Raw genomic sequence first — 19,676 nt, 5'->3', positions numbered from 1 at the left:
TATTCTGAGTCTGTAACAATACCTTGAACACTTGTAAGACAGCTCACCTTCTCACACTGAGGAATAAATCAGATTTGCTGTATAGAGGTGATTATCCTTTTCTATTTTTTGCTCCACTATCATTTAAGTATAAGGCCATCACATATCCTTCCTGTCATTTTTATGTAGGAAATCCTCAGTGATAAGGTGACAGAGTTTGACAACCCATTTACCTCCCTGGTTACTATCACTCATTCTATTGAATGCTGTCTTTATTGTGGAGATATATAGGTAATTACCTCTTTCTTGAAGATTTTGCAAGATAGTCTTGCAGATATTGGACAAAAATACACAAATGAGACTCCTAGTCCTAACCACATGCTTTCTCAGTGTACCTTCAGAATTATCTTTATATAGATATGACTCTTTTTAAAAATTTTTTAATATTATATGCAGACTAATAGATGAGATCTTCACAGAAGTTTGAAAAGAGCATAAAAAAAACATTTGCAGTTCTAGATTTTAAAAAATCAAACTAATCAGTAAGTTAGAAAATAACAGAAATATGTGCTTCATCCTTATCATCATTTCCTAATAAGTTTACTCATGTGTTAAAGCATATAATCTCCAAAGCTCTATTAGCTTCCCTCATTGTAAAGCCATTAGCCATATAAATTTGAAATGTAGTTACTTTAAATATCACATCATTTCAAATATATCTACATATTTATTATCTAAATAGATTACATAATAATAAAGTAGCTTCAAGCTAAAACTTAAAGTATCTGTATTTCTGTACATAGATCTTTATTACATGTTGCACACTGCATGTTTATTGCACATATAACAATCATAACATCTATATTAGTTCATGGAATCTCAGATTCATTTGCATTTTAAACCCAAACTAATATTTTTATCCTTTGTGATGCAAATAATTGAACCAACTCTACTTTTCTCTGAATTAGCTGGTGATTTAGAATAACTGAATGTTGAAATAATAAAGTCAGTTGTGTAAAAGCTAAATCCCACTATTAATGTAAAAAAAATTCTCATTTGTCAAGAGAAACTAAATTCATAAGGTTTCTTTTGGGCATTAGGGCTCAAAAAGGTTTCTTCCCACTGAGAAAGAAAGAAAACTTATTTCTGCTACATATATGATTTAAAATGCATATGATATTTGTGTTTTCTTTGGTATGTGTGTTCCATGTTTTAAGTTTTTAAATTCCATGAAGGGAATATTATTGCAAAATTGCAATGAGCTCTCATTCAACCGACATCCTCTTTGAGAATTGTCCATCCCCCAACAAAACTGGTCCTAGTCTCCATATTTAAATAAACGAATACATACACTTGCTTTTTATCAATCCACATCCAATCACCCAACCAGAACTGATAGGGTAGAAACCTGAATCAAGATAAGCCAATCAGATTGTCTCTCTAAGAAAATTAGAATTAGAATCCTGCTACTTGATGCTAGGTCCCATGAGTGAGAGATCAGAAGGTAAGAATATCTGGTGACATTGACAAGACTAGTGACAATAAAAGGAGAGTCAAAAATTAAGTATGATGAAGTGAAAACTATTACTGTGAGACTATGCAGAGAAAAAGAAAAACTAATCAGGGATTCAAACTTTTTGGTTCCTATTTCTTAGATGTATTTCCATCCAGAAAGTTATTTCTATTTTATCATTAGCAACTGTTAATTTTATGTGCTAACTACTGTGCAAAAATGTAAGTTTATTTATTGCTTATAATAATCTGTTTAAATTCCATTTATGATATTCGTGACATATTTAATCACTTCTTGCTTAAATTGCTGTGTCTGTTGAGTAACCGTTCCATTCAATTCAGGATTTTCCTTCTTACGTATCTCCTAACTTTCTACCTGATGGTGATTAAAAATCAAGGCATACTGACATGTGGCTCTGGTAATGAAAATGAAGCCTATGACACTCTCAGTCATTCCAGTTCTTCAAAGCTTTCCAGTTGCAAGATTTTCACCCAATCCAATCAGGTAACTCTCCTTATGTATCTCTTCATTCTTTCCAGCTCTATAGTTCTTGGGTTAAACTTAATGTTCAGGTTTTGGTTTGTTGATCATCAAAAAATGCTTTGGGACTTGTCTCACAGAGTCTGGCCTTTGCAAATCCAAAGCACTTTGGCTTTCCAGGCTATTGATGCTGCTACGATTTTCAAGAGGCTCTTTGACACTTGGTTCTTAACAATATCAGTCTCCTCTCAAAATCAGCACTTATAGAATTCTATGGCTGCTCCCAGGATCACTGATGTAGTGGTAGTGTTGTGAGAGGACTACAGGGATGGGGAATAAATAATATTTAAAAAATTATCTCAAAAAGTCTTTTTCAGTGGATATGTATCATAATAAATTTGTCCAAACCTGAAGAATGTGCAATATCAAGAGTGAATTATGGACTCTGGGTTATGATGTGTCAATGTAGGTTCATCAATTGTAGCAAATGTACCACTCTGGTGGAGGATGTTGATAATGGGAGAGACTATGCATGTGGGGGGCAAGAAGCTACATGGGAGTTCTCTGTACTTTTTTATTCAATTCTGCTGTGAACCAAAAACTGCTCTAAAATAGAGTCTATTAAAATTATCTTTTTAATATTATCACTAAAATTAAATACACTTATCATAAAGCACAGAGTCTGGTATACGGTAGAAGTTCATTAAATGTTTGCTGACAGTCTAGAGGCATAAATAAATTGATGGATAGATTAAAGAGTAAAATAAGCTCAGACAAATACATGCATAGATTCAAGAAAGAAGCAATAATTTTAGTAGTAAGATAATAAAGAATAAGTATTTTGTCTGTAAAGAGTAAATGGAGAGACCATAATTTGAAAAAATGGGATGAAGTGCAAGTAAGATGACTCAGACTAGTATCTTTCCTGGTAAAGATGTTCAAGTCTACTTCCAAAAGTCAGACAGTAGTACCTGATGTAAATCTATGTACATGTATTCCTTTCAAATTATTTGTTATCAGTAAATCTAATTCCTAAATTGTATATGGTCAGAGATTTTCATTTTATCTTTAATGTAAATAAAGTAGAACATTCTGTACACACACACACACTCACACACACACACACACACACACACACACACAAAGAGTAAATGGATAGAGTAAGTGCTCTCAATACTTTTAAACATAATTTCATTTAAAAATAAGTTATTTGGAGTAAATGGTTTCCCAAGTCCCTTTCAACTTTAACAGTTCATTACTAATGATACTAATGTTAACTCTGGGTAAACAGCAGATGATTGTAAAATAGATACAAATCTTATTCCCTTGAATTTTAGTTTTCTTAAATGTTTTGATTTTTTTAATGCATTCAGTATTACAGAATTAAGTACTATTCAGTGGATATAGAATATGTGAGAATGATTATGCAGAGAAATAGTGTTGGCAATGTATATGCAACAGAGAACTAAGAGTTACATTATTGTTTCCTTTTGACACTCCTAGGTAACTGTAACCTGTTACCTGCTATAAAAAGCACAAAAATAAACTCAAAATAGATTAAAGACCTAAACTTAAGGCCTGATACTATAAAACTCTTAGAGGAAAACATAGGCAGAACACTCTTTGATGCAAATCGCAGCAAGATCTTTTTTGATCCACCTCCTAGAGTTATGAAAATAAAAACAAAAATAAACAAATGGGACCTAATGAAACTTAAAAGCTTTTGCACAGCAAAGGAAACCATAAACAAAATGAAAAGACAACCCTCAAAACGGGAGAAAATATTTGCAAATGAAGCAACTGACAAAGGATTAACCTCCAAAATATACAAACAGCTTATGCAGCCCAATATCACAAAAACAAACAACCCAATCAAAAAATGGGTGGAAGATCTAAGTAGACATTTCTCCAAAGAAGACATACAGGTGGACAAAAAGCACATGAAAAGATGCTCAACATCACTAATTATCAGAGAAATGCAAATCAAAACTACAATGAAGCATTACCTCACACTGGTCATAATGGCCATTATCAAAAAATCTACAAACAATAAATGCTGGAAAGGGTGTGGAGAAAAGGGAACCCTCCTACACTGTTGGTGGGAATGTAAACTGGTACAGCCACTATGGAGAACAGTATGGAGGTTTTTTAAAAAACTAAAAATAGAGTTACCATATGATCCAGCAATCCCTCTCTTGGACATATACCCAGAGAAAACCGTAATTCGAGAAGATACATGCACCCCAATGTTCATTGCATCACTATTTACAATAGCCAGGACATGGAAGCAACCTAAATGTCCATCAACAGAGGAATAGGTAAAGAAGATGTGGTGCATGTATACAATGGAATATTACTCAGCCATAAAAAAGAATGAAATAATGCCATTTGCAGCAACATGGATGGACCTAGAGATTGTCATACTGAGTGAGGTAAGTCAGACAGAGAAAGACAAATATCATATTATATCACTTATATGTGGAATCTAAAAATAAAGGTACAGGGCTTCCCTGGTGGTGCAGTGGTTGAGAATCTGCCTGCTAATGCAGGGGACACGAGTTCGAGCCCTGGTCTGGGAGGATCCCACATGCCGCAGAGAAACTAGGCCCGTGGGCCACAACTACTGAGCCTGCGCATCTGGAGCCTGTGCTCCGCGGCAAGAGAGGCTGCCATAGTGAGAGGCCCATGCACCGTGATGAAGAGTGGCCCCCGCTTGCCACAACTAGAGAAAGCCCTCGCACAGAAATGAAGACCCAACACAGCTAAAAATAAATAAATAAATAATAAAAAAATAAATTAAAAAAATAAATAAAGGTACAAATGAACTTTATCTACAAAACAGAAATATAGTTACAGATGTAGAAAATAAACTTATGATTACCAGAGGGTAAGGGAGGGGAGGGATAAATTGGGAGATTGGGATTGACATATACACACTACTATATATATAATAGATAACTAAAAAAGACCTACTGTATATTACAGAGAACTCTACTCAAATAATCTGTAATGGCCTATATGGGAAAAGAATCTATAAAAGAGTAGATATATGTATATGTATAACTGATTCACTTTGCTGTACACCTGAAACTAATACAACATTGTAAATCAACTATACTCCAATAAAAATTTTTAATAAATAAATAGATTTTTCTACCCCCTCAAAAAAAGGAACAAATAAACCATTACCTACTTTTCATAAATTCACTATTCAGAAAGTCCTTTTCATGCCACATTTCTTCTTCTCTGTCATCCCAGCAGCATGATGCATTACAACAGCAGAGAATAAATTATATCACACTGACAAGAGTGTCTTGACCATTGCACATTTAAAGAGAGGAGGATGAACATATTGTGAATCCATGGTTAGGTGTCTGGGAACCATCACCACTGGAAGCAGCTGTGAGACCATTATGATCAGCAAGCACTAACACTGAAAAGCCTGTAGTTTTTATATGTATGCATAGTACCGCATTCAAGTCTTTTAAAAAAAAAATTTTTTTTTCAAACTTGGACACATTTTATGAACTGATAAACTACTAGATAAGAAATACTATATCTACAACATCTAACAGAAGACTGTATACTTCAGGGCCTTTTCTGACTTCCAATCACAAAATGAATTTTTTCTTTGAAGTTTTTCTTTTTAACATTGAAGTGAATGCATATTGAGATTCAATAAATAAAAGAATAGACCAATACAGTTTGAAAGTTTAGCTATTCATTTATCCATTATTGCTCTTCAGTTGAAGCCAAGTTAAAGCATTGGTTTTTCAGGAGAAAATAGACATCCATCTTCCAGTTGGCCAACCTATCTCTTGAATTCCAGATGCTTCATCTCCTAATTTTATATCTTCACCCCTGAGTATTCTATTCCATTTCAAACTTTTTTATTCATTAATCTTCCCCAGAATATTTTAGAGTACCACATTCTTTGCAGTCATTTCTTTTAAGATTCTAATTACCTTTTGTAATTTACTTGTCTTCAGATGATTCCCAAATTTATCTTTCTTCTTTCTTCTTTTTTTTTTTTTTTTTTTTTTTCAATCTTCACTTCAGAATATTGCCCTGGAATAACTCAGGCATGCAATAACTCAGTAAGGTGTTAGTCTAAGTATCTTCTCTCTTTTTCTATCACTTAAGTCATTATCCTTCTGTCTCAATAATTAATCTTACCTTATCCTTGACCTTAAACTTCACTCCTTTATAAAATAAATCTAAAATACATCACTTTTTTCTTATCTCCAATATAAAATTTCATTCAGTAAGTTGGACATTTTTAATTTCTTCTTGCCATCTGCCTGTCCTTCCTCTTTACTATTTTGTAATAGTAAAATGCAGTTTGTAGAATGTGGATTGCAATGAAATGAACCACCATAGCCTACACTTCAGGTTAATACAATTCTGTATTCAATTGTTTTACAAAGAAATTTATTGAAAAACAAACTTTATCCATATATTAATATGCACAAAAACCTTATGATTTTTGGAGAGAATCAGAAGATGGTTTTATAAGTGTATGTGACATTTATACCCAATTTTTAAAACTGTTGTCCTTTTATCCTTCTCTTACCTGTTATCATAATCTTGTTTGAATTAACCTTCCCTTCACTCAGTTTCCTTTTGCCTTATTCCTTTCTCTTTGTTCTAACTTCCCTTTAGAAATTCCATGTTTCCATCATTAGCTTGTATTAATGTTTTCTAGATTGGTGGTGTTACTTAATACAAAAACTTAAGTATTAAATACTCATGACTGACAAACCCAGAAGCATTAAAAAATGTACTGATGTAAATGTATTACAGGTATGTATTATGAACTACAAATTAAATTATCAGGGAAAAAAATCTCTAAATATGAAAATTTTCTACAGTATTTACCTTTTTCCATTGCTTTGTTCAATGGACTTAAAAATCTTTCTTAATGCTTTGTTAATTATGCTTTAACATTTAATAAAATAAAATTACATATTTAAGGCCACTGAGCATAAAGGAAATTAGAAACAAGTATAAGACTATAATTGCCATAAAGTAAAACTAGTCTGTACCACTACACAATATATTGATAATTCTCCAAATTTATTAAAGTAAGGGGTATAATATTACCTCTTAAATTCTGCATTTTGATTGTTGTAAGAAAACAAAATCAATGGAAAAATTGAATATAAGATTTAGAAAGTTCAAATGTGTAGACAGGTTCATATCATGTAGTATACATATGGGAAAAAAAAAAGGCATTAATAGTAGATAAGATTTTACTATGAACTTTTTATTCTGCTTTTTTCTTTCAATAACATTGTAATAAAACTAGATTTTGTTCACCCCAGACAGTAGCTATATTGTATATACAAATAGAACCCACTTATATGACTTTTGTGATAAAGCAATAAATTGGCATCTTTTTATAAAAAGAAGAAAAGTTACAGTACTTAGAACTGCTGCAACAGTCTCAGACTGCTCACCAAGCAACTCCTATGTGTAAGCTAATAAATGATACTTCTCTTTCTGAAGTTGGTTCAAGCTTCTGCTGAGACTTTCAAAATGTGATATATCATTTTAAAGGTAATAGGGAAAACTTTTTTATTACTTTAAATTAAAAGTATTTATAAAGATTTCATTCTGTCCTTCAGCAAAGGTTGTTACATTCTTGCTATTATTGGAAAACAATGGTTGTACTTTTTTACATTTATTTTGATCCCACTGAGCTACCTGCTTGAACAATAATACTTTCTTGAATCTCATTATCTGGTGATGTGATTGTGATATTGGATTTCATTGAGATAATCAATGTAAACATGACTGGAATTTATGTATACTCTATACTCCTGCTGTTTTTAAAATGTCATAAAACTAAAAATTTCCTTAGAGTATGATGTTTCATTTAAAAATAAACCAATATCAGGCACTTTTGAAACAGTTATTAAACAATTTAAGTAAACTTTTTTCCTTACCATCAGGATCTCGTTACCTCTGTAGATACATAAGATTATATGAGATATACTACACTGTATATTGCAGTTGATTAAATTCATGCATATGTCATTATAGCAAATCACAGGTGAAAATTAACTAGATATATCATTGTTTCTGCTCAAGTATCAAGCTAAAAATGTATACATTTAGACATGTATTTGCTATAAACTTCAGTTTCCCTCACATTACCTACTTCTTACAGAACAGTACAAAGAGGTACAGGTTATAAAATACTTCGGTGTCTATCCCTTAAATGGAACATGTTTTTCCCATTGTGAATTTCTATCTTAATGAGAAGTATTAAACAAACAATCTGAAGTAATTTTATGTTTGTAAATGTGTTGTTTGGATATTTACAAGCATTCTCTAGAAGTTTTAATATTAAAGTCTCTTGCTTACCATACACCCTCACTCCAGTAAATTTGGTGGAACATGCTTCAGCTGGTAGCCCAGGTATTTTTCCATGCCACAGGATTTTCCTGACAAGTATATAGAACAATTTTAGAGAAAAGACAATAGTGAGCTTTTTCCACTGGTTTGCAGAGTTCCTTCCCTTGCTGAGAGAGCGGGGAGAAGCAGAGAGAGAGATTGAGTGGTGAGCACAGTTTGAAACTGCTGTCATAAAGGTTAGAATTGTACAACATTCAGTTATAAACACCCACTAGAAAACTTGTAAATTTTCTATGATATTAACAACAGAACCACACGTTTGTATTACTCTATGGGATTTGTATGGGGTTTGGGGGTGAGTGGTCTGTCAAAGTGACTAATGAACTCAGCTCACTGAGTGTTCCTTACATTTCTAATAACCCCAGGTCGGCAGGAGGCCTCCCCACTGTTTTGTCCCTGATGTTGCCTAGTTCTATCTCTGTGTCAACCTAGTTTTGAAACAGCTGCCTCTCCACAAGAAATTCAATCACCTCAAGACTTTTCTAGGAACACTGAAGATTTCAGAAACAGTGGGGAGGAATCCCTGGTGTAGCAATCAGCATTCTGTCATCTGGCTCCCCCTCCAATGTTCTGTCTCTTTCTTAAACCCCTACCTGCCCCATGCCCCAGGACCTAATTCTTATCATTTTGTTATGCAGAGTTCCTTCTATCTTGCCTGGAATCCTGGCAGTCAGTCATCACCTGAGCTTTATATTTCAACCAATAGGCCAAGAGAGGTTATTAAGGTTTAGTCTCAACATTGGCAGGTGCCTCCCTAAGAGAAATTATCAGGGTGACTCATTAGGGAAAATAATTTTAACTCTTTATATAAACAAATATTTTATTCAAAATATATTTAAAATCTGATCTCTTCTCACAATTTCCATGTCACCACATTTGTGATATTGTGATTTATATATAAGAAATATATATCAATATTTGGTCTTAGTACCCTGTTCCTGGCACAGAGCTCCTAAATCCCTCGGAATTTCCCAAGTGAGGAAAGTGATAAAGATGTGGTTTATATGTTAATGAGGTCATTTGGGAAGCTCTTAAGTCACCTAAGGTTGGGGGCTGATTGCCAGCAGGACCAGCCACGTGATTAGTAGTTTGGAACTTTCAGTCCGACCCTCGACCTCTGGGGAGGGGTTAGAGGTTGAGTTTAACTTCAAATGGCCACTGGCTTAACTAATCATGGCTATGTGATGAAGCCTCCATAAAAACCCAAAAGGATGGGGTTCAGAGAGCTTCTAAGTTGATGAGCACGTGGAGATTTGGGGAGAATGGAGCACGTGGAGAGAGCATGGAAGCTCAAGGTCCTTTCCCGATCTCTTACACCTGACTGTTCCTGAGTTATGTCCTTTTTTAATAAACCAGTGATAGAGGAAGTAAAATGTTTCTCTGAGTTCTGTGAACCGCTCTAGGAAATTAGTCAAACCCCAGGAAGAGGTCCTTGGAAACTCCAATCTATATATAGCTAGTGGGTCAGAAGCACAGGTGACAATCAGGACTTGCAATTGGCATCTGAAAAGGGGTGGGAAGGAGTCTTGTAGGACTGAGCCATTAACATGTGGGATCTGAAGTTATCTCCTGGTAGAAAGTGCCAGAATTGAGGTGAATTGTGGGACACCTGCTGGTGTTGGAGAACAGTTGAGCGTGGGGAAAAAAAAACAGTCATTAGAATTCATGTTGGAATCCTTCCATCTCTTCTGGGTAATTATACACACTTCCTAACTGCTTTGCTTGCTTCTACTCTTGCCCGTAACCCACACAGAGCAACCTGAGGGATACTTATGAAATGGAAGACAGGTTGTGTCCCTGTTATGTCTAAGATGTTACTGGTGTCCTATCTTACACAGAGTAAAAGAAAATGTTTTCTCTGTTCTTATTTATTCTCTTCCACTTCACCCTTGCTCGTGTCAGTGTAGCCTCCTTTTGCACCATCTCCACATCAATCCACTCCTATCAGAGCCTTTGGATTTGCTGTTCCATGCCTAGAATGCTTTTCCTCAAGACATCTGCATAAGTCACTCCCTTTCTCACTTGTTTCATGCCTCAGTGTCATCTTAACAGGGAGGACTGCAAAATATAGCAAGCAATCCTCCACACCCCTACCAGCAACACACTCACAAGTACATGCGTATTCCTATCTCCCTTAACCTGTTTTATTTTTCTTCATAACACTGAACACCTACCCTGTCATCATAAACTGGTATCTTAATAAATGCCAGCTAAGTACTGACTTAAGTCTCAGATTTCTTTCTTTGCAAATAGAATATAAAATATAGTCTTGCAATGCATGCAACATGTATTCATTTATTTAGCCATCTATTCTGCAAATTACTTAGCAGTAATTTTCGTTTACCTAAGTTTATTCAACTGTAAAATTGAAAAAAGTTTTAGCAACTACTACTTACAGTGTTTTAGGCAATATAAATTTAGAAGATATATTTAACTAATTGGCTTAGTGCCTTAGATTAAAATGCCAGTCAGTATTAACTATCAATACTGTAATTTTCTGAAGGACAGGTAATTATATTAATAACAAAATAAATAATAATATCCCTGATTCTATTAGTAGGCGTTTTTAGGTCTTAAGAAGCATACCCTGAGATGGGGATTCTTGTTAGGAAGGTGAATCAGAGGAACACTCTCAGGAGAGGGAGTGAGGAAAGTAGGATAAAGCAGTGAGGGGGGCGGGGGGATAGAGGTAAGTAATGTGGTACCTGCTACAATAGCTTAGGCTTGATCTCACAGGGAGCACTGATCCACAAGTTACACCACAGAATCCCACCTAGATGCAAAAGGGTCAAATTTTTGTCCCTCTATGACAGTCATGTATGGCCACAGAGGACATGGGGGGCTCAAAGTGGAGGCTCCCAGGCAAGGAGGTCTGCCTTTGCCTGAAAATGATCCTCTTGAGAAGAGAGTACCTGTTGAGTTGTTAGTGGCCAACACTCACTACTGAAGGATGGGTGCACCCCTGCTAATGGGATTTGGGTAGATGTGGGGGGAAGGATAAATTATAATTTATTTTTATTGGAAAACAAATGTACAATTTGGAACGGATCTGAGGCAAATTGTGCCCTAAGCAGATTTTCTTTAAGTAGCTAAACCAAAGTTTAAAAAGCAAGTAACAATAAAATATATGTTTCTGGTACAGGACCAGAGGCACAAAAAAATAGTGTACAAGTACCTGGATGTGTACAATGCACCTGTTTTGCAATAGTGCAGCTTCTAAGTACACACTCCATAACTCCACACTTCAACAGCGAAATGCTGATAGTTCCTAAAGAAAACTACTTAAAATCCAGATGTTCCCTTATTTGACCAACTCTAAGTTTGTGCAGAAGGGCTTAGAGATATACAGAGTAAGCCACATGCAACACGTTACTTGATCAATTTTCTAAAATAAGGTTTCAGGACAATGATAGTAAGATGAGGGAAGAAACACTGCCTACAACTTCCAAAATTTTATCATAATTTAAAAAATTAAAGATACTGAATGTAGGGTTTAAAATTCATTTACGAATGGCTCCATATTTGTTTCAGTAGGGATAATTCATGTCCTTTCCACTCTCTTCCTACCTTGTAATTGAACTCCAATTTTAGATTGGTGATCACACTCAATTTTGTAGCCTCCCAGGAATCCCTGAAACTAATGGAGCATGCAGTGGGATGGTGATTGATTTCTTTGGGTTTGTTTATCTGAAATTTCAAGCAGATTAACAGATGGAATGTCAGATTCAAATGAAGCTTTATTGCTTCAAGTGAAGGAGCAGCAATTAGATTGTTGTTTAAGTAGATTAACACTCTGAACCCCTCCCTACCTGGTCCAAATACTTACCACTAGGACATACAACTGTAGATTCTAGGCAGCTGAAACAGCAGCCAAAACATACTCAGCCATTGATAAAACTTTTTCTCCTTTAGTTATATTTTCTGTTGAATCTCTCTGCCAATAATATAGCTCTTCTGTTACTTATTGCCCAAATATATGCTGAATAGAATACATTTTAAAGATTTTGATGTTCCATGTTAAAATATGATAAACTGAGAAACATTTAACGATTAAAGTGTTAACAATTGCAACGCAGACCATAAAGCACTTGATGTGGCAAATAAATAAGAGAAATAGTCCCTGGGTTATTGAGAAATCAGGACTATTTTAAAAGGTCCATTTTAAATAATTAACAATCCACTAAGACAGCACTTCATGAATGTCTTCTTGACTCAAGCTTAGCTCTTTGGTCTTACAGAATGAATGTAGTGAAAGGGTTTTAACAGCCAAATTTACAATAGTTTGTACTCCTGTATATTTTAAATCAATTCCAGATAGATGGCCATTCTTTATCTGATTTACCGGTCAACAATTCACGCTAAAGAAACCTGTGATACGCTCCTTTCAAAAGACACATAAAATCGATAGTGCAAAGAGTGAGAAAAGGAAATACATAAATATAATTACATACAGTCACTAGATAGAATTATTATAACTATTTGCTAAGTACTGAATTAAAAGTGTCTAACTATATACAATATCATATAGCAGGATTTCTCAACCTTGGCACTATTGATATTTTGGAACAGATAATTCTTTATTGTAGGCTAGACTGTGCATTGTAGGGTGTTTTGTTGTTGTTGTTGTTGTTTGACCTCTACTCACTAGACACTGTTAGCAATCTTCTACCCAAATTGTGACAATCAAAAATGTCTCCAGGGCTTCCCTGGTGGCGCAGTGGTTGAGAGTCTGCCTGCCAATGCAGGGGACACAGGGTCGAGTCCTGGTCTGGAAAGATCCTACATGCCACGGAGCAACTAGGCCCGTGAGCCACAATTACTGAGCCTGCGCGTCTGAAGCTTGTGCTCCACAACAAGAGAGGCCACGATAGTGAGAGGCCCGCGCACCACGATGAAGAGTGGCCCCCACTTGCCGTAACTAGAGAAAGCCCTTGCACAGAAACGAAGACCCAACACAGCCATAAATAAATAAATAAATAAATAAATAAATAAATAAATAAATGGATCATCACGTTTAAAAAAAAATGTCTCCAGATATTGCCAAATGTCCTAGGGGACAAAACCCCCAACTGAGGACCACTGCCTATTAATATGCTATGTCTGATGATAGATATAAAATTATGTTAATTATTGAGGGTGCCAAAGATACAAAACAGGGGCTCAGTAGTCAGAAATATTGCTGTTTATTCCAAGGCTATCAGAGACTCTTCAGGCTGCTGAAGATGCAGTCTTAGGCAAACTGAACAGTCAGAGAAGCCTGGTAGGTAGAGAAGGCACAGGAGAGGGTGCTAAGTCTACTTTACTATGAGCCAAACAATGTGCAACCCAACTCCCCAGAAGCACCTGTCAGGCAAAGAAAATACAACACCTACCTGTATTCACAGGATTCACTATCATGTTATGAACAACATGCAGGCAACTTAGGAAGATGTCTTTATTATTTTTATATGTATAAGTATAGCATCGCTGCCCTCCAACCACTCCTGACTGTGTGGACCACCAGTCTGTATGGACCATAGTCTGTGAACTCATGGTTATAATGTGTGCTTGTTTATGTGTGTGTATGACTAAAGACAATTTTAATTTCCTAGACCCCTGTCTTAACTCCCAGCACAAAAATTCTTTATGCCAAAGTTTTGTGGTACCTATACCTATAATTAAAATATATGAGAGAATATTAAATTTTCTCTCCCAATATCCCATTAGAATGCTAAAGTGCATCCCATAACAGTTTTAGGAATCTGGAAAAAAATTGTTAGGAACCAAATTTCCAGAAGTCTGTCACATTTTTGCATGTCTTGTCACCAGAAACACTGACTACCTTTATTCCAGATTATTTTCATGGATATTTGTATGAAATCCAAATGAAATATCTTGGAAGGTACAGATAATATCTTCATCCAGGGACAAGAGAGGCATGCTTACTCTCTAGTATAATGAAGATAATATTTCCCTATGGAACAAAAATCAGTCAGGTTTATTGCCTATTTAAAAGATTTGGGTTACCTGAGCTCAAAGCTGCTTGTTTGGAACACAACTCACTGTATGCAAAGGTATATCCTTGCACTTTCCACATCACCCTGTGGCAATTAGGACTCAGGGAACAGTACAGGAAAATGCTTATATGCTGTCTGCTGCCTTTGCTGTGAGTAAGAGAGTCTTTTCTCTCACCCAGGAATGGCATGTCTTCTTTCAACATACATGAAAATTGTGGCAGGCAAACTTACACTTTCTACTCCTCTATGCTGCTGCTCTATACAGAGTCTTTCTTTATGAAGGCTGTGTACAAGTTAAGTGACCATCCATCCTGGTCTGCCTAGACTTTCCCAGGTTTAGCACTGAATATTTCACATCTAAGGAAACCCTTTGGCCCTGGAGAAACCAGGACAGTTGGTCACTATACATATGCAAATTTGCTTCCTGTTTCTTCTCTTTTCTTTCTTCACCTTTTTAATTTTTTTATCTTTCTTCTTTTATTTCTTTCTTTTTTCCTTCTCCTCTACCTTCTCCTCCTCCTTCTTCTTCCTCTTCTTTTTCTTCTTCTTTCCTCTCTCTCTTTCTCCTTCTTTCTTTCCTTTTTTTCCATCCTATTCAATTATTCAATCAGGTTTTTAAAAAGAAGGCAAAGAAGAACTAGTTTCAAATGCTGGGCATCAATAAGACACACCTTTAGAACAGGAACAGTAGGTTTCATAATTAACTGGGAAACTGATAGGAGCCAATTCTTGATGTTTTAATAGTTTTCAACTTTATTACCTACTATTTATAGATAATTTTTCATGGATTCCAAAATTGATTATATAACTATTCTCAAATATTTGCTGCCCATATTTGTGGGAGAAGGTAATCCTCATCTCATTCACTGGACCTGGACATGAGATTTGAATGTTTCTTTCTGTGGGGGGTTTAGCTTCACATTTCACTGAAATCAGAATTGCATCTGTGATTTACTTTAGTCAAGAAAATGTAAAAAAAAAAAAAAAAAAAGAAAATGTGAGCAGAATGACACACAGCCCTTCCAAAGAGAACTTTCAAGAGCCAGAAAATTATTCCACCATTGCCCTGTGCCATTTGCTCCCAGATTGGCAATGTCTCACATAGGGCCAATGCCAAAATCTGAATCAGTTAACTGTCTCTCCTGTACATTGATACAAACACACAAAATGATAAAGATATCAACTTCGCTCTTTGCTAATGTCTTTCTCATTCTCTATCCATTTTAGCTCGGGAAAAGAAAATTATTTACCACATAGAACAGTCAGAAGTATTGCTGATTAGTTACTTACCAAAGATCAGTAACATAAAACCAGGAAAGATTCTGTACCTGATTTTTTTTAAATTGATTTTTATATTGTAAGCAATATATTTTTTCCAGGACTACTCTATGTATTTGAGGAAGCCCAGTCTCTAAGCCATACAAAAATTAAGAAAATAGAGATAATTAATACTGAGTTATGAAATTTTAGGTGAAACTACTTTAAGAAAATCACAACAGGACTGATGTCTATAATAAATTATGGCAATAAATTTATGAGGAAAATCATATAATAGTGGGAGAAAAACATACACACAGAGAGAGGACACAAATTACTAATAACAGAAATGAAAGAAGAGACACCACTATAGCTCCCATGAGCATTAAAAGGATAATTAAGGAATACTATGAACAACTCTATGCCAACAAACTTCATAACCTAGATGAAATGGACCAATTCATGGAAAGAAACAATCTTCCAAAACTCACAGACACAAAAAATATATACAATATGAACAGAAGGCACCAGGCCCAGACAGGTTCACTGGTGAATTCTACCAAATGTTCAAGAAGAAAATTGTACCAATTCTTTATCATCTCTTTTAGAGGACAGAAGCAGAGGGAATACTTCCTAACTCATGCTATGAGGTCAGCATGATCCTAACACCAAAACCAGACAGAGACATTATAAAAAAAGAAAACTACAGACCAATATCTCACTGAGCATAGATGCAAAAATCCTTAACAAAATATTAGCAAATTGAATCCAGGTAGGATTTATCCCAGGTATACAACACTGATTTAACATTTGAAAGTCAATTAGTGTAATCTCACACATCAACATGCTAAAAGATAAGAGCTACATGATCATATAAATAGATAACAAAAAAATCATTTGGCAAAATGCAACACCCATCCATGATAAAAACTCTCAGTAACTAGAAGTAGAAAGGAAATTTCTCAACTTGATAAAGAATATACCTGCCAAACCATCTACAGCTAATACTAGTGAGAAACTCAAAATTTTCCACTAAGATCAGGAACTAGGCAAGGTTGTCCCCTCTCACCACTGCTTTTCAACATTGTGCTGGAAGTCTTTTAGCTAATGAAATAAGATGAGGAAAGGATTTAATAGGACTACGTATTGAGAAGGAAGAAATAAAACTGTATTTTTTCATGGATAACATATCATTTAATTCAAAAAATCCCAAGGTATTGACAAAAAAACTCCTGGAATTAAAGCAATTATACCAAGGTTACAAGGTTAATATACAAAAGTCAATCACCTTTTTTAAAAAAATTAAGCTTTATGGAACCAGTAACCTACAGGTCACCTTTTAAAGTTAAAACAACTTCTTTTTGATTGCCAAATTTTTTGCATGCTTCTTTTTTTAACTGTTGCATATTTAGTTAAGAAATGACTTAACCTAGTAATAGATTTTGGTGATATAGGAACCCTGTTAATTCTGAATGACTATCTCAAAATAAATGAGTGAAAGAAATAATTTTGAGTTAAATACTTACCAAAAAGTCACCTGGGGACTTCCCTCATGGTGCAGTGGTTAAGAATCTGCCTGCCAATGCAGCGGACACGGGTTCGAGCCCTGCTCCGGGAAGATCCCACATGCCGCAGAGCAACTGAGCCCATGCGCCACAACTACTGAAGCCCGCACTCCTAAAGCCCGTGCTCTTCAACAAGACAAGCCACTGCAATGAGAAGCCCATGCACTGCAACAAAGAGTAACCCCCGCTCGCCACAACTAGAGAAAGTCTGTGCACAGCAAAGAAGACCCAATGCAGCCAAAAATAAATAAATTAAAATAAATTAATTAAAAAAATAAGTCACTTGGATACATTATCACTATTAGAGAGATAAATGTAGGACACTGACTGACAAATATTTCAAATTGTAGCAGATCCCTTAAAATATACATTCTAGTTATTGTTTTTATGACTTATTCTAGCACATTTTAAAAATCATGTTTGAAGTGTTCCATTTTTTCTATTTTTGTAAGATAAAAAAAAATCATAATTTCACACACACAAAAAAAGTCAATCACCTTCCTATATACCAGCAATGAACAAGTGGAATTTAAATTAAAAACAAAATACCATTGTGTATATGTGCCACAACTTCTTTATCCATTCCTCTGTTGATGGACATTTAGGTGGCCTCCATGTCCTGACTATTGTAAATAATGCTGCAATGAACATAGGGGTGCATGTATCTTTTCGAATTACGGTTTTCTCTGGATGTACACAATGGAATATTACTAGGCCATAAAAAAGAACGTAATAATGTCATTTGCAGCAATACGGAGGTACCTAGAGATTATTATACTGAGTGAAGTAAGTCAGAGAAAGAAAAATATCATATGATATCACTTATATGTGAAATCAAAAAAAGAAGGGTACAAATGAACTTATCTACAAAACTGAAATAGAGTTACAGGTGTAGAAAAAAAAATTATGGTTACCAGAGGGTAAGTGTGGGGTGGGAGACAGATAAATTGGAAGATTGGGATTGACATATACACATTACTATACATAAAATAGATAACTAATAAGAACCTACTGTATAGCACAGGGAACTCTACTCAGTACACTGTAATGGCCTACATGGGAAAAGAATCTAAAAAGCAGTGGATATATGTATATGTATAACTGATTCACTCTGCTGTGCACTTGAAGCTAACAAAACATTAAATCAACTATACTCCAATAAAATATTTTTTCCTTTCTTTTTTTTTTAACATCTTTATTAGAGTATAATTGCTTAAATTGTTGTGTTAGTTGTTGCTGTATAACAAAGTGAATCAGCTATATGTATACATACATCCCCATATCCCCTCCCTCTTGCGTCTTCCTCCCACCCTCCCTATACCAACCCTCTAGGTGATCACAAAGCACCGAGCTGATCTCTCTGTGCTAGCGGCTGCTTCCCACTAGCTATCTATTTTACATTTGGTAGTGTATATATGTCAATGCCACTCTCCCACTTTGTCCCAGCTTACCCTTCCCCCTCCCTGTGTCCTCAAGTCCATTTTCTACATCTGCATCTTTATTCCTGTCCTGCCCCTAGGTTCTTCAGAACCATTTTTTTAAATAGATTCCATATATATGTGTTAGCATACGGTATTTGTTTTCTCCTTCTGACTTACTTCACTCTGTATGACAGACTCTAGGTCCACTGACCTCATGACAAATAACCCAATTTCTTTGATTTTTATGACTGAGTAATATTCCATTGTATATATGTGTCACATATTCCTTATCCATTCATCTGTCAATGGACACAGGTTGGTTCCATGTCCAGGCTATTGTAAATAGTGCTGCAATGAACACTGTGGTACATGACTCTTTTGAATTATGACTTTCTCAGGGTATATGCCTAGTACTGGGATTGCTGGGTCATATGGTAGTTCTATTTTTATTTTCCTAAGGAACCTCCATACTGTTCTCCATAGTGGCTGTATCAATTTACTTTCCCACCAACAGTGCAAGAGGGTTCCCTTTTCTCCAAACCCTCTACAGCATTTATTGTTGGTAGATTTTTTGATGATGGCCATTCTGACTGGTGTGAGGTGATACCTCAATGTAGTTTTGATTTGCATTTCTCTACTGATTAGTGATGTTGAGCATCCTTTCATGTGTTTGTTGGCAATCTGTATATCTTCTTTGGAGAAATGTCTGTTTAGATCTTCTGCCCATTTTTGGATTGGGTTGTTTGATTTCTTGATATTGAGCTGCATGAGCTGCTTGTCTAATTTGGAGATTAATCCTCTGTCAGTTGCTTCAATTCTGAGGGTTGTCTTTTAGTCTTGTTTATGGTTTCCTTTGCTCTGCAAAAGTTTTAAGTTTCATTAGGTCCCATTTTTTAATTTTTGTTTTTATTTCCATTTCTCTAGGATGTGGGTCAAAAAGGATCTTGCTGTGATTTATGTCATAGAGTTTTCTATGTTTTCCTCTAAGAGTTTTATAGTATCTGGCCTTACATTTAGGTCTTTAATCCATTTTGAGTTTATTTTT

The sequence above is a fragment of the Balaenoptera borealis genome (genome assembly GCF_965194805.1).
Source record: "Balaenoptera borealis genome assembly, chromosome: 5".
Classification (NCBI taxonomy): Eukaryota; Metazoa; Chordata; class Mammalia; order Artiodactyla; family Balaenopteridae; genus Balaenoptera; species Balaenoptera borealis.
Note: the sequence above shows the minus strand (reverse complement) of the source record.